The 25,642-nt window shown below is 41.2% G+C and overlaps 1 long non-coding RNA gene across 5 annotated transcripts in view; it reads left to right on the top strand.

Annotated features, from left to right (window-relative positions):
* LOC115373580 (uncharacterized) overlaps positions 1-25,642 on the top strand; it is a 339,580-nt gene that overhangs the window by 131,150 nt on the left and 182,788 nt on the right. For all 5 annotated transcript variants that reach the window (XR_003929553.1, XR_003929556.1, XR_003929554.1 and 2 more), the window contains 2 exons: positions 11,856-11,925; positions 12,168-12,280. This is a non-coding gene — a long non-coding RNA (uncharacterized LOC115373580). The remainder of the gene's footprint in view (positions 1-11,855; positions 11,926-12,167; positions 12,281-25,642) is intronic.

Here is a 25,642-nt window from a genome sequence, read left to right on the forward strand (position 1 = left end):
AAACGTTTTAAGAGTTGTAGTCCTGTTTGTCGTCGTCCATTTTCACCAAGTCAAGCTCGTTAGCAGGGAGGCGATCAAACGGAAGTGCGGCTCAAAAAAAACACAATGAAAGTTCGACCAACTGTTTATTTCCAAATAATAGTTCCCAGGGATTTTCTGTGCCGATATGGATGTTTTCAGTGTTATCAGATATTACATGATGGTAAAGGTGGATTCTGACCACATTTGATTTGATTTCCTTGTGAAATTGATTGATTTTTTTTTTTGCTCCTGGTGGTTCCAATGCCCTTTTACCAAGAACACAGTTTTGGAGAGAAAACTTTTTTGAAGTTGTGAGGCATTAAAATGGCTGTTTGTTAGAATATTTCATACTGACACAAACTATCACCTTCTAAAACCCTGATGAAGACCTTCAGCGCTCCAAACCTGTTGGCTTTTTCAGATGTAGCCACTACAAAAAAAAAAAGGATTTTAATATTTCCTTCCTGTTTGTCACATTTCCTGATACTTGGAGATCCTGGATCGCTTTTTTTTTCTTTTACAAACAGTCACCTTTTGGCAGCTCTGACAAAAAGCTACACCGCCACAAAATCTGAATTTTAAAGCATCCAGTCTCCTATTCAGTGTGCAAATCTCGTTTTTCTTCCAACAAGGTAGAAAATAATCTGCCAGTAGGATGAGATAATCCCACTTGTTTCCAAAACTAATCAGCTTGTTTCCAGATTTTTCTTGTCATTTTCTAGATCCTGTTGGCTGATCTGCTTCATTCTGCCTTGTTTCAACACATTTATACTTGTTCCCAGGGGAAAATCCTGAAAACCTGCACTGGAAACAAGTGGGATTATCTCGTCTCACTGGTGGATTTTTTTTTTTACACTTGTTTGAAAAAAAAAAAAAACAAGATTTGAACAGTCCAAATGAGGCTGAAATGGACGTTTATTCAGTTTAACGGCACGGTATGGACCTTTAAAAGCTCATATCAGTCGAACTCCTAATTCAGAGCATCTCAGACCTTCAGGCGAGCAGCGTCCCGGTTCAGCTCCGCCTGGTGATACGCATCTTTCACACTGTGTTTAACAAGAATTGTCACATTTCTGAACATTGCACCGTCAGAGAGCCGAGGCCTGCTGACCCAGAACAAACTGAATTACAGTTATGTAATGCACGCTGCCGACTGAGTCTATTTCTGGCGCTGATATTTGAACCAATTAAACGCCGGGTATCAGAGTTGAAAGGTGTCTGCTTTTCTTCAACTTCACTATGATATGCACGCCAACATACTTAGTGCACATGCTGCGCAGGAAATGACATTTACATGTGGGCTGCAGGTGAACGCAGGGGAATTTTGTACCACACACAGAGTCATCTTCAACATTTTTTTCTTTTTCTTCAAACAGTGTAAAAAAATCCACCAGTGGGATGAGATAATCCCACTTGTTTCCACTGCAGTTTCACTTGTTTCAGGAATTTTTCAGGGAACGAGGATAAATTTGTTGAAACGAGGCAGAATGAGGCAGATCAGCCACTAAGATCCAGAAAATGACACCTGATTGAAGACACGTTTGGTAGCAGAACACCAAGAAAAGCTAAGTACATTTTAGCGGCAGGATTGATGCAGAAGCAGCAGTTTGCAGGAGACGCACAACCTACAAATTAAAGTAAATGTGAAGGCTCTAGTTTCTTCAAAGATGAATCTTAAGGGAAATACAACTTCAAGTCTTCAAATAGATTTCAGTCGACTTCAGATGTAACATTAAAAATGAATAAACTCAGCTCAGTTCTTCTCCAGTAGAAAAGTGTCTAGGTCATAATAGTAAATACTAATTATATGTTAACATATTTCCCACTTGCTGGTCTTCTCTTTGACCCCCAGACTCTGCTGTTGTTTGTCATGTCGCATGTTTTCACAGCTTTACATTTACATGCACACATACTGCATATATACACAGGAAATATGTGAATGGTTATTATACTGAAGTTCTTTACATTTCACCTCCATGTTTGCACTGTTTCTTTTTTCTCTCATTGTCTCTTTTAAAGCGGCACTGTGCAAAACCACCCAAGGTAGATTGAAGTGAGGACCACTGACAAAACTGAATAAATAAATAAATGAATAAATAAAAAAAAATCACAGAATAAGTTTGACATTTGATGGGACTCACTGGTAGATTATGGTCTCTATTGCACGATTTTGTCAATTGAATCTAAATAGTCCTCACTTTAATCCACAGCAACAAAGTCACAAATCGCCGACTTTGCGAATGACACAAATTGCGTTTGTTCACGTCACAACATTTGCGGCGTTCTTGTGAATCTAAATTTTTCAACTTCAAGTGAAAAAGCAGCACAGTGTGGCACAATGTGAAAATCCATTTGGCTTCAACACACCATCAACCCCCCCAAAATCCACCGGCCCTCACGTGTTCTCATTCCTAAATTTATATGTAAATACGTTTATAAGATTTCTGCCACATTTCTCTTTAACTGTTCAAGTTGTCAGGAGCAAATACTTGAATTTTCTTATTATTTCTATTCTTTTTTTTTTTTTTTTTTTTTTATTGGCTCCTTCATGTTCTATTTGCACGCTCACACTCTGTGCACTTACAATTTTCCCCCGCTGAGTCCCCCCTTACTTTTGCCTCTACATCTCAATTTCCCCACGTGGATCGATGGAGTTTCACCTCGCCATTAAAACCGACGTTCCTCTGAATCTGAATCGGTTCATTTCATCACGCCTAACCAACACGCGGGCCCGTGTCTCGGTGACTTTCATGCAGACGGGGACCGACGTGTATTATATGGCTCGTTATGGGGAGGTTTTCGGGTGTTAATGCAGCATGTGGCCTTGTTTTTTTCTGAAGGGAAAGCAGTGATGAAAGCCTCGAGTGCCTCCCTGCTCATATTTATCAAATCTGCCGTGTTCTGCGGGGTAAAGTACACCTTCCCCGGCTCCTTTTTACCGATACACATATTTTAACAGGACATGGGGAGTCCAATTATTTGCCCACTTCTCACTTGTGTTCCTCGAGAGCCCTACTCAAGTGATTGGCTGCTGAAATGCACACTGACATCTATTTCTCATTCATGTGTGCCACACTTATTCCACCAACAGTAATTTCTAAACTGATTTCCCCCACAGACTCACCTCGAGTGCCTGCAGTCACTTCTTGTCAGGGCATGAAGCCGGTAACGCTAAACTATTGGACGAAAAGGGAAGGAAAAAAAAACAATAAACCCCACAATTTCTAATCTCACACCTTCGCCTGACTTTTGATGAGCGCTGAAGCGGGCGCGATGCTGAATTAATGTCAGACCTGGACGCCGCCAAAAAGCGGCAGAAAATTGAGCAGTTGGCTGACTGGATTGTTTGGCCTATAACTACTGTCTTTACAGGTGGTTTGGAAAATGCATCTTTAAAAACTCCAGAGGCAGTGTTTTGTTGTTCTTTTTTCTTTTGTTTTTCAAGTCTGCCGCTCCTGCAGGTGGGTTCACCATCGCCGCACGGCCGAGCTCCGTTCAAACCCACAGGACCGTTTAGCTCGTTTAGCTCCTAATCAGCACCTACCTGGTGAATTCTACTGTGCTCTATTCTGAATTCTTTAATTTAAATTCTAGTGGAGATCCCGTGGTTTCCAGAGATCCCAAACATGAGCTGCTGAATTCCAGAGAAATGTGTCTAAAATTACGCACAAGAAATTTAGATCTTTTCTGTTTGATCTGATTCGTTTTTTGCTCTTCAGATTTTCTAAAATCAATCTGGATTCAATCTGGATATGACAACAAAACAGATTTGTGCTGGCAGTCTGAACTAACTGAAGCTTGATGTCATTTGTGCAGTGATGGAAAAAGCCAAATCCCTTACTTAAGTAAAAATAGCTATACCAAAATCCTCCTGTCAAGGTAAAAGTCCTGCACTCAAAATGTTTGTTCAGTGAAAATACAGCAGTATTCTCAGTAAAATGTTCTTCTGTGTGAAAAGTAAAAGCAGTCATAGTGAATTAATGTTAAATTATTGCTGCATTAACCTGTAAGAAGTATTTTAACGCTCCATATCCTGTTGGCTGGTTTACACTCTAACGCGCAGCACAGGCATGGAACAGCTTCCTCTGCAAAGTAACTAGTAACTCCAGCTGTCAGATTAATGCAGAGCAGGAAAAAGTACAAGATCTCCCTCTGAAATGTAGAGCAGGAAAAGTAGAAAATCTCACCAGATGGACAAGAAGAGCACCAAAACCACAAAACTGGACCAAATGCAGGAGTAGTGCTCACGTACAGTTACACACTCCACCTCTGGTTGTAAATTCATGTTTGTCGGGACAACAAACATCACGGCAGTCCATTAAAATTTATATATTTCAAGTAACTTTTCAAAAAATCTGGAAGCCAACCAAGCAATAACACACACAGACACAAACACACACACACACACAGAGTGACGGAAGGTTAATTTAACTGAGCATCCTTGCATAATATTTGCTGCACGATGACAGCGAGGCGACACGGTGACAGTCGCTTGATTGACAGTCACTTAGGGGTGTGCCATTTAACCACCGTGACCTTCCTCACATGTCACCGCCCTGATGAAAAGGTCACTCTTGTTGCACTAATGAGTCATCTGATTTCACGACTGCACCAAGCAGCCAAACAGTTGTGCTGAATAGAAATCCTTGTTTTAGGTGGAACTCATGCATTTCTGGATGTATACACACTCAGATGTGTGTTGCTTGTTGTCACAGGGCTGAGCGAAGACGGCAGATTTTGGCGATTTAGGGTCTAAAGGGCCCATGTGCAGCATTTTTAACAATGACTAGGTCATCTTCGGATTAACTGCGATATCTTCATCGCAAAATTCATCTCAACAGGTTTTTTAGTGTCATCTTCAGTGGTCAAATCTTATTTTTCTTCCAAGAAGAAGAAAAATGAAGTAGTAATGATGAATTAATCCCACTGGTTTCCAATGCTAATCAACTTGTTTGCAGAATTTTCTTGAATAAAGTGTCATTTTCTTGATCCTGTTGGCTGATCTGCCTTGTTTCAGCAGATTTATACCTGCTCCCAGGAAAGGAATCCTGAAACAAATGAAACTGGATTAGTATTTTCCCCATCATCTCAGGTCTTTTTGGTGCTAGTAAACAACTTTGTTTGACCACTACGTTAAAATCTAAATTGCCTCACCAAATGAAAATCTGTTCGAAGCTTGCAGGGCGGCCTCTTGAGAAACTTTATGAACTGTCAGGTCCCAGCTGTGCTCTGAGCAGTGAAGATCTCCAGCGATACAGGGTGTCTAACAGGGTCAGACTGAAACTGTCTTTAGTGAATCCATCAGTCCTGTAATCCCAGACCAAATTCCCATTGAAATGCCTTGATATCTGCTCTACGTTTTGTCCTCAGTGACCAATCAGTCACTCAATCAGTCACTCAATCAGTCACTCAATCAGTCACTCAGTCATGAAAAACAAGGTTTCATGACTGAAGGTGAGACTGAGGGACTTGTTAATGTCGAGATTTTGTTTTCACTAGAACAAGTCACTTCATCCAATAGGCTACTGAGTGTTCAAAGCTTAATTTTCTTCAGAAAAGATACAAAAAGAAAAAAAAAAAAATCCACCAGTTGGATGAGATAATCCCACTTGTTTCTGACACTAATCAGCTTGTTTCCAGAATTTTCTTGATCCTGTTGGCCGATCGGCCTCATTCTGCCTTATTTCGACACATTTATACTTGTTCCCAGGATTTAAAAAAAAAAACAAAAACAAACAAGTGAAACTGCACTGGAAACAAGTGGGATTATCTCATCCCATTGGTAGATTTTTTTTTTTTTTTTTTTTTGCAGTGGTCAAACTAATGACAGCATATAACATATAGTACTTGTGTCCATATTAAGATCACATTTCCCATCAGCCCCATTAGTTCCTGCTCTGCCTCCCCTGAAGAGGATAAACAGGTTGGAAGTGACTCCTCCATCCGCTTCAAGTCAAAACAGGACAACGTCTTCTTGATACAACTTTGAAGACATGGTAATAAAACATAACTTTTATTTATGAATTCAAAATAACAAACTGCATCCGGCAGTGTTACTTAATTGTGTCTCGGACCTCGGATGGCCGACATTGATGTACTCACTGCAGTGTTTGCCGCCTGTGTTGACACACTTCTATAATTTGTGACGCCAAGTGGGAGATACGGGAGCCTCCAAAAAAAATTCCCACATGGTCCCATTTGTAATCACCTCTCGCAAGTCAATGTGGATGTTTTTTTATTTATTTATTTTTTTTCTGAGTCTGTGGCTCATATTTACAGTGGATCCAAAATAACTTTGAACATTTTGGCTCCGTGTTATGTGGAAGAACAGCGCCCTCTCGTTGCTCTGTGCTGTAAAGACGTCAGCGTAGCAAGTGAGAAGAGACGTCCTCGACCACGGCAGCAAACGCTCAAACGTTTGGCTTAACCTCACTGAAAATCCACACACAGCAACATGCATACACACTACATTAAGGTTAACTTAGCTTATATATCAAACTAATCCCGAGCCTCAGAGTCAGATCTCTTCCAGTCTGCGTGCTGTGAACCGCTTTGTGCCGTAAATCATCCCACATTTATCTCACTGATGGTCTCGTTTGCTTATGTAGGTCATGCAGAGGCATCAGGATTAAACTGAGAAAATGTCATAATCAGTTAAAAAATCCTTGTAGTTGCTTTAAAATGCTACACATGGCACCTTTAACTCTTATTTATCCAAGGACAATTGTGTTTCAGTGACACTTTGTTTTGCGTTCAGTAAATTAACATGAACACAAAAGCACAAATCTGTTGCATAAGTTGGGAGTTTTAAGCTCCTTGCTCAACGGCATGTGTGCCAGGTGAAGGAGGCGGTAGCTCCTCTCATTCACTTCCCCTATACTCACATTTTTCTGCTATTTTACTATTTTTCAACTTGTTTCTGAGATTCAAACTGGCAGCCTTATTATCTCTTTTTCATTTTGGCTCTATGTTATTTTGCACTTTTACTTACAGAGGAGGCTGATTCTGTTGCTATTCTGGTTTTGCTGAAACATATTTGAATATGATGAAATGAAAAGCGCCACACAAATAAAATACATTATTATTTTTGGTATTAATTCCCACCAAACAACAAACATCAATATACTAAAGCCCATAAAGTGTGACTGCCTCCATTGTGATCCGTCTGCCCGGCGCACCACTGCTTGCTGCGGGCCTTTCGCCTATAATGTCACATAAGGTAGCACAGGAATTAGTAGAATAAGCAGATATTATCTTACAACTCCATAATGGAAGCACATAACTAAATACCTCGAGGAAATTACACAAACAAAAAGGTAATTGATTCCAGGCAAGCTGCAGGTGGACACTTAATTACAGGAAATTTATTAAGCAATGTCCATTAATCACATTGACATGGAGTTATTAAAGGGATGCACAACTTGCACTCGGTGGATAATGCAATAATATTAGTACAAGATACTAGAGCGGTACGATTGTTCTACACAGGATGCATTAGCTGACAAGAGAGCCAAACATTATTTAATGCAGATAAATAGGAATATCTTGCATGAGGATGTGGGATGAACTATAACTGTTTATACAGCAGAGCACACACACACACACACACACACACACACACACCAATACTGTGTGATACTGTGTGATACTGCATCCATAGATACATACAGCGCTGACAAATACACAGTAAATATGATGATGTGACTATAATTACTGCATTCTTGCTTCTTTTACAATTAAAACTACTGCTATTACTACTACGCTGCACTATTACTATTCCTGCTACTACTACTAGTACTACTGCTGCTACTGCTAATGCTACTGCTACTACTACTACAACTACTACCACTACTACTTCTGCTACTACCACCATTACTACTGCTGCCACTAGTACTGGTACTGGTACTATGACCGATACTGCTACTACTACTGCATCTGCTACTACTACTGCTACTGTTACTGCTACTACTACTGCATCTGCTACTACTACTGCTACTGTTACTGTCACTACTACTGCTGCTACTGCTAATGCCACTGCTACAACTATTGCATCCACTATTACTGCTCCTACTACTACTGAAAATGCTTATACTACTGCTGCATCTGCTACTACTACTACTACTGCATCTACTACGACTAGTGCAAGTACAACTGCTACTGCTGCTACTGCTACTCCTATTACTACTATAACTACTGTGATTCCTACTCCTACTATTACTACTACTACTGCTACTACTGCTACTAATACTTCTATTACTAATGCTAACAGCTCTCCATGTATTGCTGTCAGTAGTATTACTGCTAGTGCTACTCTTGTTTCTACAGTAGCAATAATAATGAAAAAGACATAGTACTACTGCTGCTGTTATTAATGTGATGATAGTACTGTAACTACTACATCACTGCTCCTAGTACAACTGCCACTAATACTCATGTTATTATTTCTACTGTACTAATACTGATGTTGCTACTGCTACTACTGCTTCTGCTGCTATTAATGCTGCAATATTTTAACATTACAAGCTAAGTTACAAAACAAATTGGTGAATAAATGCAATAAAGCATTAAAAAGGAAACATAATCACAGAGAAAACCTACTGTCATTACAGACACGAGCAGCTATATGAATAGAGCAGTTTACAGTAGATTGTGCGTGCGCTGATGTTCCCGCTGTGTAAACAGCAGCATCCTGACTGAGACAATAATCCATATTGATAGAGCCGGCCCCTCCTCTCCTCCAGCGGCCTGCATCCTGCTGAAGGAGAGACTCGGGGAAATTGGCCTTATTCCCCACACACTCCGAGGCAAGTGGCAATTAAACCTCTGATTAACGCGAAACCGCTCTCGAACACAACTTCATAGGCGTCTGACAGAACAGTGGGGAGAAGGGGAGATAATTCAGAAATCTCCTGACCTTGTGCTTATTATCTCTGGCTAATGACTGTTGCTGTTGCTGTTAGCGTCATGATGAAGTGGCCCGCCGCCCGAGCACCTCAGGTTATTGCCACGAACCTGTTCAACCTGCCTTTTTTTCCTGGTGTTGTTTTTAATTACGTATGTGTGTAAAATATGAGTTTTCCTCAATGCCTCTGTCCTGCGTGGGTCTTCACTCCGCAGAAAATCCCATCCCGACTCAGAGAGATTAACTTAATTTGTTTATATTACATTTCCAGATCTGTTTCTTCCTGTATTTCAGTGTCATTAAGACAGATATCATCATGCTGTATCGTATTATATCTTACATGAATCAATGGAGGAATTGAATTTGTCATGATGCATTCAACGCAAGCTGAAATGACAAATTATAGGACTGACTTATGCTTCTTGACAACAAAATACCACACCAGCCACACTTATATTTCCATTAATAAGGTTGATATTTTAGGAATAATGTTACTATTTCCAGTTGTCATTTGCTTTTTTGGTGAACCCACTTTCCCCTCCTTCTGTGCTTCTGTTGCATTTTGTGATTTCCTACATTTCCCACAATGCCTTTCTTACCTTGAGTTACCTTGATATTATTGATGCTCTGCATTTATTGTTTTCCCACCTTCAATAACTTGCAAAGCAAACACCTAAAAACCACATTAATGAAGGTATTTGTGATTGCTGGAGGAAAAGGGAGCAATTTACAATCATTTTTCAATATTTGAGGAATGCAGGCCATTTGGGAAAACAGACACCGATACTTCAGTGTTTGTTTAAAAGAAGAAAAATATATTCTCAAATATTGAAACCTGCGGTCGAAAATTATTCCTCCTCTTCCAGTAATATCACATTTTCCCTTTAATCCAGCCCCATGTCGGGACGGGACATGCTGATGTTCCAATTGAAGTGAAGCTTTGTTTTTTTTTTTTGTTTTTTTCTAAAATTAAATTGTATTTGGGCTGATCAATCAATCACATTGATCAGATTTCATTTGTAAAGCACATTTCATGGATGGCAATAGCAGTATTATTTATATCACACATTTTGTTACAAGTAAGCTCAATGTGCTTTACACTGAAAGACAAAATATAAAGAATTCATGCATTTCAGTGTTATTAAGATAAAAACACATGCATGTGGTTGTACACGGTGGATAGACATATACACACATAAATACACTCTTAAAATTAGCTTTAAAAATGATTTCTGGCAGGGAAGTAAAGTACAGTCAGCGACTCTTACAGATTAACATGTTTGCTTATAGAAAAGCTGTTTTTTCAGGGTGGAATCATGTTTTTGCAGGATGTTTTTTTTGCAATCTAGTGACTAGAAAGTGAGTTTTGAAAGCAGCTGGCAAAGTGATTGTGCTGTCATGGGCGTTAATCAATAATCCCATCGGCCCCCGTGGACACATTATGGTTGTTTTGTGCTCCTGGGTGCAGTCAAACTTATTGCTGCTTTTAAGAGGAGCGGGGCGGAAGCACAGCGGGAACCTCGGGGTGAAACTTGCTGCAGCAGGGACCGGCGGCGGCGGCGGCGGCGGACGACTCAGTTTGATCACATAACAGATTGATATCCCAAATAGGAGCTGACACGCATTGCTAAAGATGCCAATGGTAATTAATTAGCATCTCATTTTTGACTGCGGCACAACGGGACGCGGGGCTTGCTTCTCGATGCCATTTCCCCCGCAGGCCCGCATTATCAGGGTCAGAGTCGAGGCTCCCGGCTCTGAGGGCCGCTTAATAAATCGAGGAGGGCACGTTGACAGTCACATTTTCATGGCTCGTCCTCGTCGCCGGGTCCCGACGCCCCCCGGCTATGACAAACGGTCCCGGCTCCGCGGCCGCCGAACGCAGCGCAGGAAGATCAAAAGGCGACAGAGGGGAAGTTAAAATGCGTCTCGTTGGAGTTATTAGGTGTGAGCTGTTTGACATTTGGCCTCTGTTTCTGATTAAGACAGAAAGAGGTGAAAAAAAAAAAAAAAACGCTGCTGAGGAGACGAGGGATTTTTTAATATGACAGTAATCCGCCCCCGCTCCAAATGCAAGCCCCGCCCCCCTCCCCCCTCTACCCTGCATTTACATTTTAGTGGACACGCTCACCCAGTTTGTTTGCTTCAGCTTCTCTGCTGTTTGTAGGTGCATAAATGATAAAAAGCACCGGAAAAAAAATAAATGTAATCAGTATCACAGCAAGGGAGGTCAAAGGTCACAGCAGTCATTTAATGGAGTCACTTTTTTTTTGCTCTTTTTCTTTCATATGTGCATTCATATTATCCATTTATCCATTTTATACAGTTTAATCCTCAGAAACATGACAAGAAATTCACTTGATGTCTTTTGAAAACATTATATACGTAACATGCAATTGTAATTACCATAAATTACCACAAAATTGCCGAAAAAAATTTGAAATAAAGCAAGAAAATTACCGTGAAATTGCCACAAAATTACCGAAAAAAAAAATGTTAACCAAAAGAAAAACAGACAGGAAAAGAAAAATACAGAAATTTGCAAAAAATAATAAAATTAAAAATAAAAATTAAAAATAATAATAATTAAATTAATTAACAGGCAATATTATGTTTATACTAGGAAATTTAACAAAATATATAAATAAAAATGAATCATAAATAAAGTGAATTGTGTTCCAAGTGAAATGAAACTTTTCAAAATGAAAGCTCGCCCACAGGCTCCTGGGTTTTGAAGGGTTAATTAGTCACATTTAATGACCAAACGACAAAGACGTCTGCGGCACATTTGCACAGATGGCTGCTGGGTGTTCCCTTCTGGTCAAAATGACAGACAAAACTCTCCAAAAATTGATCAGGAAATAAGAAAAAAAAAAAAACTGTAAGCCTCATTATTTCTCATATGTCTCCATGTGTTTTTGAAACTTGACAGGTTTGAAGGCCTCGTGGTTCTGAGCACACACACACACACCAGCAGACCTCCATGGAAACTTTGAAGTCAGGTAAGCAGGAGAAAAAACACACAACAGTCCCAGTTACAGGCTTTTTCCATCACAACGGCAGCGTAATCTTTATTTGTCATTTCTTTATATTTAGTCTCTGTTGAGGTGAGAGGTTTCCATAAACCCCCTTGAGGCTCCTTTGCCTAAACCACACAGTTTGCATCCATTTTTTTTCCCCAGCGTTGTTTCATTTGTACGTGCAAATAAACCCTAAAAGTAAAACGCTAAACCAAACTCTTTAGGTGGAAAGAAAAAGGGGGAGAGATGACGAAAGACAGAAGACCGCGACTGACGCCTTTGATCAGATTCATGGCTCTGGTCCGGCCCGACCGCGCGGCCCAGCCTGGATCCAGAGGTATTACACTCATGTTACCTGACAGATCCCCACCAAACAATCACAGAAGAGGCAAAACACAGTCGAGGAGAGCCGCCTCGCGTGTCTCCGGCTCTCGAAACACTCTGGAAACCGATACGACGCTCAAAACCAGGAGGGTTTATGTCAACAACGCCGATGCGTCTCAACTTCTTTTTTTTTTTTGTTGTTTACCTGCGGCCTTCGCGCTGCAAGGTTCACTGTCTTCGGGGAATGTCGCCGCCGCCGCCGCCGCTGCTGCTGCTGCTGTTGGACAGACTTTTTCTGGATCAACAAAAGGAACAAAGGCTAAACATTTGTTGTGAATTAAGAGCTTTTGGGGGGGATGGAGCAGAGAGGGGGAGTTGAAAGAGAAAGGCGGTGCACCTAGACTGTAATAGAAGCAGAAATAAAGGATAAAAATACAGTAGGTAGATTCAAGCAACCTGACTCTGCCAACCCACATCGCCACAGTCAGATACCGTGGATTATTAAATCCAGGTTTTGTGGATTTGGGTTGGGGGGGGGACACGGTTTGCTAACCCTAACCCACCCCCCACCCCCCTTCAGAAAAAAACCCAGTCAAACCACAACAGAGGGCATGAAAACAAACTTCTCAGAATAGCCGTCTTCATAGTTTGGCTGACTTTTCAAAGATTTTGGGGGAAGATGTTTGATCCCTCTTCAATAATCAACCAATTTTGTCGAGAGAAAAAAAAAGGAAAGAAATAAAGTGCTGCTCGGCCATTTTGCACGCCGGCGGCTCCAAACTGGCAGCGAAAGCGGTTTGAAAACCGTTTGAACTTTTAAAGCCACAACATGGAACTTTTTTTCGCCTCGGGGGCCACGGAGCGCCTCGTTAGCCCCGCCCTCCTGTCCGCCGGCCGGTCAGTTTCCCACCGTAGCGCCTGTCAGTCATGTTGACGAGCTGTCATCCACCTTGACGCCAAGGTAACCGATATCCGTAAAGCATTTTCTGAATATTTAGCTTCACTTTTCTCACCTTCTTTCCTCCTCTCGTTTCCTCTGTTGTTGCTGCTGCATCGATGTGCTCTCAGATTCACCGACCGAATGAAACCCCTGCAGAGTCGCATGGCAGAGTTGCAGGAAAAGTTGCAGAATGACACAAAAAAAGATGGTGACCAAGGCAGTCTGGTGGTAGAAAGATGCTTTAGCTGTTCTAATAAAGCCTTTTTTACCCCTCTACCACAAAAAGGCCATGATCGCCGTCTCGTTTGCATCAGTTTTATCACCCAAACACCAGAAAGCACCTGGTTGGATTTCATGTCGCGTGCAAAGATACGCTCCGATCTCCATTTTTCGAAGTTGCATTTCTAATTAAAGTGCCAAATGAAGGACTTGGAGGCAGATTTGTCAGGATGTCAGTGCTCGCCGTGACGTGTCGTCGCAAACGTCTCTTTCTGATGCCTGTTTTCTTGGATTCGTTATTTATTAGTGTCTTATTTTTCTGTCTGTAACTGCTTGTTTTAATCTGTGCTGGAGCCTGGCTCGGCTCGGCCTTCTCAACACAAGCGGTTAAGTAAATGTTGATTAAGTAAAACGTGTTTTAGTTATGGGGGTTAACCATCACAACTTTCAAGTTTTATTTTTTCAAGTTTTATGGAAGCGCATGAAAGCAAGGCCGTGTCGCAGCCGGGCTTGAAGTCCCGGGCGTCGGCGTTTCCCGGCGGCACGTGAACGCAGCGTAACACGTTCTGTGAAGGCCACGCCCACAGGAAACAAACACTTTGACGCAAAAAAACACACACCGATCGCGCCGAGTCGATCCTCTTCGTTTAGCGATATGTGTTTTCATCTTGAACGACCCGGCGCAGCTCTGAGATATTTACCAGAAAACGCCTCGTATTAGATAACGACAACATAAAACAAACAGCGTGCGGAGTACAATGAAAGAGAATAGAGGAGCGGCGCGGAAAGATGATGTACATTACCAGGACATGAATGCATAATAAGCGGCTGCAATTAGCCCGGGCCAGCCATTGGCATATTGTAATTAATGTGCCGCCTGAACATGGAAGCGGGCGGAGGAGAGCCGCTCTAATTTGGGTGTCAGATGCGGGGGTGCAGATCAGATCCGGGGATAATTGTGGGTGACTCCGGTCCCTCTCAGTGGCTGGGGCGTTTGGGAGGGGCTGCAGGTCTCCAGAGGACGTTAAAAACGGTAATCCCCCCCCCCTCCTCCTCCCTCCTCCCTCCTCCCTTCATCATCATCTGAACATGTGCCCTCCAGAGCTCGCTGCCTCGGCTGGAAGACATGGAGGTTTTTTTTTTTTTGGGGGGGGGAGAAGAAGAAGAAGAAGAAGGAGAAGAAGAAGGAGAAGAAGGAGAGGGAGAAGGAGGGGAAAAAAATGTTTCACATTCACAGATGATCCTAATTTGGTGTGGTTTGGAGTGTAATTTAGATCAAACATAGCCATGTAAATGAGTCAGGGTTTTCATAATTAGCTGGGGTGGAGAAAGAAAGGGGAGACCGAGGCAGGGAAGGAGAAGAAGTGTGTGTGTGTGTGTGTGTGTGTGTGTGTGTGTGTGTGTGTGTTGAGTGGGGGGGGGGCGGCTCGGACCACATCAGTAGGTGTGGCGCCCACAAAACTCCTCATACGACTCCCCTCGCACTGCACATCCACTCACAGGCAATTTCCAATTTCTGCTATTTGAGGCCAGGGGGGGAAAAAAAAGAAGAAGAAGAAGAAGGAGAAGAAGAAGTAGCTCTACATTTCTGTCGGTGAGCAGGCAGGGGTGAGTTTGGGGAGGAACACGCTCCCAGCGGCGCACGGCAACAAAATAGGTCACTCTGCGCCGATTTGGCTTGTCTGTTTCCACTAAGCAACCGACTCCGGCACAGAGGAGGAGGCTGGCTCTCTGCCAGCACGCAAAACCCACACAAAACCCCCTTTTTCTCCCCAGTGAGGCCTGTTGATTGAGGATTACCAGACTGAAATATTATTATGTATTGTGTAGGTGAAATGTTTAGATTTACATTTTGGGGCGCAACAGTTTTTTCTCTTTTTTTTTTTTTTCCCCCGCAGCCAGACGGAGGAATGTGACGGTGAAAGTCCAAGCACACAGAAAAATGCTGTTGTTGTTTTTTTTTTTTTGTCTTCCTAAAAATATTCTTGGTTTTCCAGAGTTTTCAAGTCAAGTTTTTTTTTTTTTTAAATCTGTAATTGGAAAATAGGTTTGAAACAAAGCAGAAAGGAGAAAGTGTACACAATAAACACAGACAAAAATCAAAACCATGGGGCCGAAGGGGAGGGAAGAGCGATCTGAGAGGTTAGATAATATGCAAATGAAATACGATGGCTCTTCTTATTTAAAAAGTTTTGGAGTTAAACACAAGGCCGTGTTGTTCTTAAATTAGAAAATAGGTTTTCAAACAAAGATAAACAAAGAGAGAGAATGTAGAAATGTGGGCCAATGAGGTGGAAAGTCAGGTTAGATAATAAATAATAAAAATGAAAAATAACGAGGTTAGTGTGGAAAAAGCAGGTGAGATAACGATGAGACAAAGAAGGTGAATGGCTCTGTCAGTGCAGCTTTCAGGTGCATTGTGTCGCTTTGTGAGGTTTATTGTGTGCATGTCTGTACCTTATTAATTATGAAGCAGGGAATTAAAATTGTCTTGTGATTAAAGGCTCGTGAGAGGCGTCTGAACTTTCACAAACCTGAGCAAAATCACCCTGAGCAAACTGTGAGATGTGAAACTGTGATGAGCAAATCAGCAAGAAATGATGTGAAAATTCCCACCAAAAGATAGTTTAAAAAAATCCCCAAAAAACAATCATAAAATGAGAAAAAAACATAAAATTTGTAAAACATTCCCAGTAAATTAGCATAAAAAACTTAGTTAACAAAATAGAAAATTATTTATAATTATTAGAAGTATATATTTTAAATTAAATGACAAGAAAATTGCCCCAAAAAATAAAAAATAAATCCATTACATATAATAAAATAATAAAATAAATACTAAAAGCTAAAAAAGCATATCTGGTGCTGATGTTTGAGTCAAATATGTGAGTGAGGAGTTTACAATCAGACAGACAAAAAAAAAAAAAAAAAAAAAACTGACCCCAGAAACGGCGGTGAATTTTCTCCGCCCACAGGAAGTGATGAGGTCAAACTCAAAGTGCAAAATAAAGTGTGGACTCAGCGGCGTTGCATCTTTTCCTCTCTGGTCTCTTTGGGTTGAAGCGTCTCAGACGACCCCGCCTCGGAAAGGTGAGCGTGCTGATGTCACCTGACAGGACTTCTGGGTATTGTAGTCCGTAAACTTCAGGGAGTTACACATCGCAAAACCTCCTGCAACACAGGAGCTGAAAAAAAACGTTCACCGCCTTCCTGTCAAGGTTTTTATCGTCAGCTGAAATAAAAATGAAAACGAGGATTTACAAAAAAACAATAACTAACTGAAGCTGTATGGGAGTTTACAAAATGAACTAAAATCATAGAGAAAATGTCTTTAGTGTTCGACTCTCCTCAGTGAAGACATTTTTATTACACATTTTCTGACTTTTTTAAATCTCACCCCTGACAAATACCCCATTTTACAAAAAAATACTAAAACTAACACGAGACTAATAAAAACTAAACCAAAGCCAGGCATTTTCAAAGAATAAAACTAAACTAAACTAGCAAACCTGCTCTCAAAAACTAATCTAAACTCTCATATGTACATGTTTATGAAATAAAAATAAAAACGGATGAGAACTGACAAAACGACTTTATGTTTGTGATTTTAACCCGATTAGGACGTTACTTGGAATAAGAAATACAATAATAAATAAGTAAATAAATAAATAAAAGCAAAATGATATATGCTCGTCTTGAATTATTCAACTTATTTTAAACAGAAATTCAGACGCAGATGTTTTCTTTGTGCAAACTTGGCTCGCTAACTCACTTTTCACCGCAGCAGCTGATTGATTTTTTTTTTTTAGGAAATGCTCGCACAACATCGTCAAATAAGCTAGCAGGTCTGGCTCGTTAGCAGGGAAGCGATTAAACGGAAGCGCGGCACAAAAAAAAAAAAATAAAAAAAAAAATAAAAAATGGACCAACTGTTTATCTGTGTGTTCCTAAACAAGGTGGCTGATCCAGTGTCAGCGTCCAGTTGTTTGCTAATTACCTCCCATTTTAGGAGAAGAGTAGCGAGCATACGAGCGGATACCAGAGACGTTTTTATTATTCAGCATGAGGAACGTGAGCTTTTCCCATCTTCTTATTAAGCTCTTTGCAAACATGACAGAGTCAATATAATAACTGCAAAACATGGCAAGATGTCTGTCATAAACAAATCAAACAAATAACAAAACAAAAACCAAAACTGGAAAGCAAATTTACCCATCCACCCTCCACCACGTGATACCCCGGCCTCAGTCACACACACACACACACACACACACACACACACACACACACACACACACACACTCCTACACGCACGATAACACTAATATAGTAATGATAAGAGTAGCAGTATTAATGACAGCAATAAAAATAATGTAAATAATGTAATAATTATCATAACAACACTAACATTAAATGGTTCTTTGAAGAACCTCTTATTAAAGGTTCTTTAGGGAACAGAGAAGGTTCCTGTGTGAAGAACCATTGGTGGTTCCAGGCAGCCCCGTTCTCTTCCTGTGTGCGTCACACAGGGAGCTCAGTGTTCGGTGACGGTGTCGTACCTCCACAGGAACATCAAGTCCGTCAAAGTCGGCCGTCACGACCAGTTTGGACCGGATGAGAGTGCCACAGATGCTCCGCTAATAATTACATTACTCATCTCCTTATGTAAAAACTAATCCCATCCAAAAGGGCTTTATTTAGAAACAGGTCATTTTGATTATTCCATGGAAACAGAATCATGTTTCCCTCTGTGTTCCTGGAGCTCAGACTGCTCTTCACATCAGTTGCGTCTCGCCGCCGCGTGGAGCCGCCAGAACGTGAAGTCGGCTGGCGGCGAGCGGCGAGTTAACTCGGCGGTCCGGGGCCACGGAGGCCACCTGCACAGAAGGTAAATGCAACATGGCGGGGATTGTAAATCGCCCCGGGGAATCTGGGAGAGCCACATGGCCCGCCAAATCTGCCAGGGTGGCCCCGGCGACACCGGCTGGGTGCCTCGCTGGGCGACACGCAGCTAAGCCCGGGGATTAGCGCCTGGTGCCACCTATCTGATGAAACCAGAGCCAACGTGATTGTCTTCCCCCGTCGCCGTGTACGTCCAGCCCTCCCTCCCTCTCTCTCTCTCTCCCTGTCTGTCTGTCTACCTCGCTCTCCCGCTCGCTCTCCTATCTCGTCCGCCGCTCCCCTTTGTTTCTGGCAGCAGTGGAAAGCACATACATGCTACCATGCTGCTCGTAAAATGCATTGTTGGCCGGCGGCTCGCGTGTTATCTCGGATTTGAGGAGGACGAGGACGCGGCGCCGGCGTCCTCTCCAAAGGGAGGACGTCGCGTCGCCGGGTCGAATCCTGCTGCGTCTGAAGAGTTGAGCTCCCTCTTGTCATGTCTGCCGTTTAAAAAAAAAGACAAAACGAAACACGACACCTGCTGTTACAGCTTTTATCATCCAACCAGGCTGCATTTTAAAGGACACCAGGTCAATCCACTCATTTGTTGATCAGCCCAGACTGCATCCTCTGTATTTCTAGATGCTAAATGATAAACTTGATAAATCATTTTTTTTTTTTAATAACCATAATTTTGCCAAAGAAGCACAATAGCTTTTTACATTTTTACTGAACATGACGTTTGATTTATAGGTGGTGGGACTTATAGAAAGTTGAATGTAATAAGATTGAAGTTGCATAGAAAAGGGTTAGGGGTAAGGAAAAAAGGCTGTGAAAACCCCTTGGAAGCTTGAAGCTCAACTTGAAAGTTAAAGTCCCCTTGAAACGACCTCACATGACCTCAACTTTCTGTGAAACAGATTAATATGATGACATCATCCTGCTCCAGTGGCTGGAAATTAAAATTTCAGCCAATAAAACCTTCATAAATCTTTAAACATCCCCTCTCATCCGCCTGTCCCTTCAAAATAAAACTCAGATCCTGTCAGTTTGCTCTTGTGAAGTCTGCACCATGTCCCGCCCAAACTTCCTGTTTCAACAGGAAATACATCAAATTAAGAGAGTAAAAGTCCCTTCAGAGGGTCTTTAAGTTTATATGGTTGAAAGTTTTGGAAGCTCTTCCTGCCCTTTTTAACATTTGATTGTTTTTTTTTATCTGTTGCATGTTTCCATAATTCAGCAAAACCCAAACAAACATCAGATTCAGGTCAGTTTCCAGTGACGGCAGAGCTCATTCAAGAACTTTCTGTCATTTTGTCCACTTGTGCCTGAAAGCTGATCCAGTCCGCCTCGCGAGGAGAACTTCCGCTCGCCGTCCTCCCCGCCTCGCCCACTTCTAATTAACCAAACGTCCACGTCCTCCTGACAAGCGTTTGGACGCGCCGGGCCAGTTTGAGCGGATCGGAGCGGGTTCCTATTGATAATAATGAGACAGGCTGAAGGCTCTCCCCATGCGCCGCATAATGATGTGTCACAACCGTCGTGTCGGAGTCGGACAAAATGAGGCCACGCCGGCCGCGAGTGGCCCTCCGCACCGCCGGCAGCTCTGTGTGAACCAGGTAGCCTTTTGCTTTCTAATTAAAAACTCCTCCTCCTCCTCGTGGCTCCTGGCTCCTCCGGCGTCCCCGCACACCGAAAACGAAGCCGCCTCCGCCGCCGCCGTGGAACAGTGGCGTTTTGCAGCGTGGGTTCAAGTTGTGCACCAGAATGTGATCGTCAAACCCCGGGTGGGGGGGTGGGGGAGAAAAGAAAGAAAAAAAAAATGGCCGGCATGCAACTCAGTGCAGATTGTGCTGGAAGTTGTTAGGTAACTGAAGAGCTTTGCTGTCAGAGGAGCAGCATTTAGAGGAGATAATCAGCTGCATGTTTGAAGTCGAGCCGCTTTCCTCCCCCCCCCACAATGGATATATGACATTTTGTAATGAAACACTTGAAGTTATACATAGAAACCGACCTGTCATTCAGACAAATTAAATCTAAATGAAGCTCTGCTCTGCACCCTCGGCGTCTCAGTGTGAACCGAGCGCTCTGACGCTGCCTAATTAAAACGGACACGTCTCTGCTGTTCCCGTTGACTGTCAATGGAACAGAGGCCACGCAGCGCAACTTCCCCACCGACCTCAAGTTTTATTTACGTTCACCTTTTCAAACTCATTTTGACTGGTTTTATATCACACCCTCCTGTTATATTTGATTTTTTTTTTTTTTTTTTTTTTTTTTTTTTTAATTTGCGTATTTAATTTTAATTGTAATTTTTTAAAATTTCATTTTTGGCAAATTTTTGACTCTTTTTTTCCTAAATTTTTTGGGTTAATTGTGTAGTCAGTTAAGGATAGTTAACGTGCCAAGTTACTTTTAAATATATTTATAGTAATTACAGAATTATTATTATTATTAGAAGTAGTAGTAATCGTATTAATATTATTCATTTATTTATGCATTTTTTAAAATTATTTATTGCAATTATTTTTTATTTAGTTATATATTTTGCTAATTTCCCACTGATGGTAATTATTTTGCTAATTTTCAGATTTTTTAAAAATTAATTACTTAATTTTTGGTCATTTTCATGTAACTCTTGCTGATTATTTTCTTTCTAATTTTTTCTCTTTTTTGGGGGGAAAAATCTCAAATGAATTTGAGGGGTTTTTTTTCACTACAAAACAGCAACATTTACACTTTTTACAGCAGATTATTGAAGACCTCTGCTTCCCTCTCAAAACATTGTTCATGTCCAGTTTACCTGAGCATCTTCATATTCAGAGATAATGAACATGCAGTCTTTTCAGTTTTCTGTCCCACGGTTTGATCAAAAACAGATGCCCTTGGTCAGATTGTCGTCGTCATTGAAATAAAACCAACAGATTATGTCCACAATATTAAGAAAACTGGTATTTCATCACACAAATCTCCATGTTAACAAGTCATTCAGTCTAAGAACTTGTTTTTCTTCTAATAATAATGTGAAGAGACAAAGGAAGAGATGATCGCACGACTGAGTGACTTGTTCAGATGGAGATTTGTTTTCTGGGTTTATTATTTAGTTTGACCTGTTATCATCAGACGGAGAGAGGAAAAAAGCAAGTTTTAATTGTTTGTTCACACGAATAATGCAATTCTGTGCACAACATCATGAAAGTGAGGCCACTAATGAACAGAACACGAGCACAAAGCCAAAACCGGGGCATGAACCTCATCCATATGGTGAAGCGTGGCCTTGAGATCTGTATTATTCCTCTGATCTGTGTTTCCAGAGCAGTGTGAGAGATTTTGTTCTTCCTCAAACGCAGAAACTTTGAAATGTCTGCGGCTCGAGCCCCTTTTTTGTTTCTTGTTGATGCAATTGAAACCTGAAGTTGGTCAAACTTCATTTGTTTCTGAAACCCAGGATCCTGTCTATGTATTTAACTCCCGCTTAACAAAATCCACTTCATTTTTTATAGAAATTTTTATGTCTTTTTGTATTTTGTAGTAAGTCAATGACATTTAACTGACCAAGTTCATTTTAAATATATATTTATAATAACTTATTTTATTTCATTTTATTTTATTTACTTTTTTGCTAATTTTAGGGCTAATATTTTATTAATTTTCTGATAGCTATTTGTATTTTTATTTATTTATTTGTAATTTTCTTGGAACTCATTTATAGTTTCTTGCAATTTTTGTGGTAATTTCTTTTACTGTTATTTTATTTTATTATATTAACTTTTTTTTTTTTTTTTTTTTTTTTTTTTTTGCTAATTTTCCAGTAGTGTTTTACAAATTTCCTGGTAATTGTTTGTAGTAGATATATATATGTATTTTTAATGCATCACCTTTTTCCAGTTTTTAAAGGGTGAGTGAATGAATTTGCTCAGGTTTCATCAGGATAATAAACCAGATGGACTCTCCTGCCTGTATTTTAGTTCAGTTGAGTTTAGTTGTGTGCAAGCCTGAACAACATCTACTGTTTGTGCAGCCAGTTTTCATTCTTCATTCATATTTTTGGCAAAGTGCATGTAGATGTATGTATAGATATATATATATCTATACTTACATCTACATGCATTTGACATCTTATTGCACAAATGCAGTGACAGTGCAAAGATGTAGACATGTGAAGACAGTCTTCTGCTCATGCACCAAAGATAAATCAACCCCCCCTCCTCCTCCTAGCCAAAAAAACCTCCCCTCCTCCCTCCTCCTCCTCCCTCCTTCCCAGAGCGACCTGAGGCCTGGTGCAGAAGTGAAGGGGCTGCCAACCGCAGCACATGGCTCTGGGTCTCCATCCACTCTGGGGAGGCGGAGGGAGAGGGGACAACAGAAGTCGAGGTCCCTGCAGGCCCCTTCAGCGTTTACAAGGCTGCACCCCCCCTCCTCTCCCTCCTCAGACCCCCCCACCCACCTCCAGGCGATCAGGGAAAGCACACAGTCGCTCCCCGAGGAGGCGCGAGGCGGTCGGGGCTGCGATTCCTCAGAGCCAGACTCCCCTGTCCCTGTCCTCTCCTTTCCTTCTTCCTCTTCTTCCTCCTCCTCCTCTCCTTCTTCTCCTTCTTCTTCCCTCCTGCGGGCGCCGTCCTGCACATGTGATACAGACACAGACAGGCTCACGCCGCATTACCCATACACCTCTGTGTCCATGTCTGAGCCGCCCGGAGCCAAACGCCGAGCGGGATGTGGCTTTGGAAGTGGGACGAAAGTGCAGGGCTGGCAGACACGAAAACGCTATAAAACCCAATAAACAATCTCAGTATTTTTAGTTGTTTTGCATCTATTTCTCCCTCATCATTTGACCGGTATTAGTCACCAGTCTGGTCTCAGGGGTTTTTAAGTGTCCCATGATGCTCTGAATGCTGTTTTCACCCTGATAAGAATGCATTTCAGCGGGGAAGAAAAACTTTAAAACTTGGGATGTTTTAGCGTCCGTTCGCACGGAAATCGTCCAACTCAAAAAATCAGAATCAGAACGAGAATCAGAAATACTTTGTTGATCCCTGAGGGGAAATCAGGTCAGTTGCAGTTGCCCGAATTCTCAAGAGAAGAATTAAAGCATAAGCATCAGTGAACTCCTAAGAAATAGAGAAAGAAAGAAGAAAAATGAAAAATATGTGCATCAGAAACTTAAACATGCACTAATCCTACTTTGTGCATGAATCCTAGTTGTAAAAACGTATGTGCATTATGTTTAAATATGTGCATTAATCCTTCAATAAATATAGAAATAAGAAATTGAGAATAAATCAAACGTATACCTATATACACAGGGGAATTGCACTATTGAATTATTGTGAAGAAACAGGAGAAGAATATTGACGAGTATCTCATTTTCAGTTTTGAGCTGGTATTTTAACAGCGTATCTGCAGGTTTCAGAAAGCCTGATTTATGAGACTCTTACATGTCTTTTTTAATGGCGTCAGGGTTTGGATTCAAGACCAATTTCCAAACCAACATACAGAAAAAAAAAAAGCTGGATAGAACAGCCTCTCTGTGGTTGAATAAACCTGACTAAACTTGTGCAACTATAATTGGGCAGAATAAGGAAAAAGGACACCAGAAAATAAATAGTTACGGCTAAATATTGCAGATGTGGTCCAAAAAAAAAAATCAACGTCAGCCTTCAAAACCTCAGTTCAGTCGTACAAGAGATCCTTTATCGAACCTGGATGAAGGATAAACACCAAAACAAACAGTATAAAATTCACACATAGACTGAATCTCTGCTTTTTTATTAGGATAAAAAACTGCTGAAGGCCGTTTTTTTTTTTTTTTTCACAATAAGAGGCTGTTTTATCTGCAAGTGGAAGTGCTTTGGTTTATAAATTCATGGTATAAACTATGTTTAATTTGTCTAAAGTGTGAGGGATTTTCATTCTTGCAGAACAGCACATAAGTCGTCTGATTTTCCCATTTTTTTTCAAATCGAGCAGTTGAAAGTGTAGGTAACCTTCATTGTTATTAATTTGCGAACGCATGCAGACATTTCCCACGGTCTTTAAACATCTTTAAACAGAGTCGACTGCGGCTCGGTCGCCGCCGCCGCCGCCGCCGCCGTCCCCCGAGGGAACTTTAAAGTCACATCAACCGCCGCTTTTATGAGCCCTTCTCGGAGCAAAACGGATGACATTGAGCTCGCTAAGATCCAATATTCTCCAAGCATCAGTGTTGAGTTATACATAAAGAGCAATATTCATCTGCAGCCGCTTGTTTTTTTTTCTTTTTACAAGTATTGGTTTTTGTATTAGATTCTGTGCTCTCAATATGCGCTCGTTCTGAAGTTTGCATTCTCCACTTTTTTGAAGCGCGCGAGGCGGAAGAAGTCGGAACAAAAGCAAAGAAAGGGGGGATGTTATTTTATTTATTTTGCTGTTCAGACGAGGGCCCGCTTCACAGAGCTCCACAGAGTTCATTAGCCCTCTCATAATCTGCCGATGCGGCGATAAAAAATGTGCAGCAACAAAAGCATTACCGCCACGGAGCGAGGCTTCTTCTGACACGCCATTAAAGTGTGATGCATGGCTGTTGCCGCGGCGCTCTGTCTAAATATTTCCAGTTGAAAGGTCAACGGGGAGAAGTGACAGCCCTGCACGTTTCCCCCGTCCCATCGCACTTAATATCTGTCTGTTTGGGCAAGGTGAGGCGCTTGACGTCCAGCACTTGAAATCTCCATCATAACAAGTCCTTCAGTCTCATCCTCAGTGCTCAAATCTTGTTTTTTTCTTCCAAGAAGGTCAAAAATCCGCCAGTGGGATTAGATAATCCCACTTGTTTCCAACACTAATCAACTTGTTTCCAGCATTTTCTTGAATCAAGTGTCGTTTTCTTGATCCTGGTGGCTGATCTGCCTCATTTCATCACATTTATACTTGTTCCCTGAAAAAAAAAATCCTGAAATAAGTGAAACTGTACTGGAAACAAGTGGGATTATCTTATCCCACTGGAAGATTTGTACCTTGTTTGAAGAAAAACAAGATTTGAACTCAGTAAGCTTGCAGTCTGATACAGTCTAAATCAAAAAGACAGATAAGCTGAACCTTATAGTCGATCAAAATGTTAAACATTTGAAGTTGAAACATTTGGATCTTAACAAGTCATTTAGTGTCATTTTCAGTGTTAATCCGATCCAGTCCAGTCCACTTTATTTATACAGCACATTTCGAAAACATAAAACGTTTATCAAAGTGCTGCACAGTAATTTACAATAAAAGACACAATGGTTAAGAAAATGAGGATTAAAATGAGGATACAGATAAAGACAGGTTTAAAAAGAATTTAAAAAAAATTAAACCAAATGA

This window comes from Myripristis murdjan, chromosome 2, assembly GCF_902150065.1.
Source record: "Myripristis murdjan chromosome 2, fMyrMur1.1, whole genome shotgun sequence".
In the NCBI taxonomy this organism is placed as follows: Eukaryota; Metazoa; Chordata; class Actinopteri; order Holocentriformes; family Holocentridae; genus Myripristis; species Myripristis murdjan.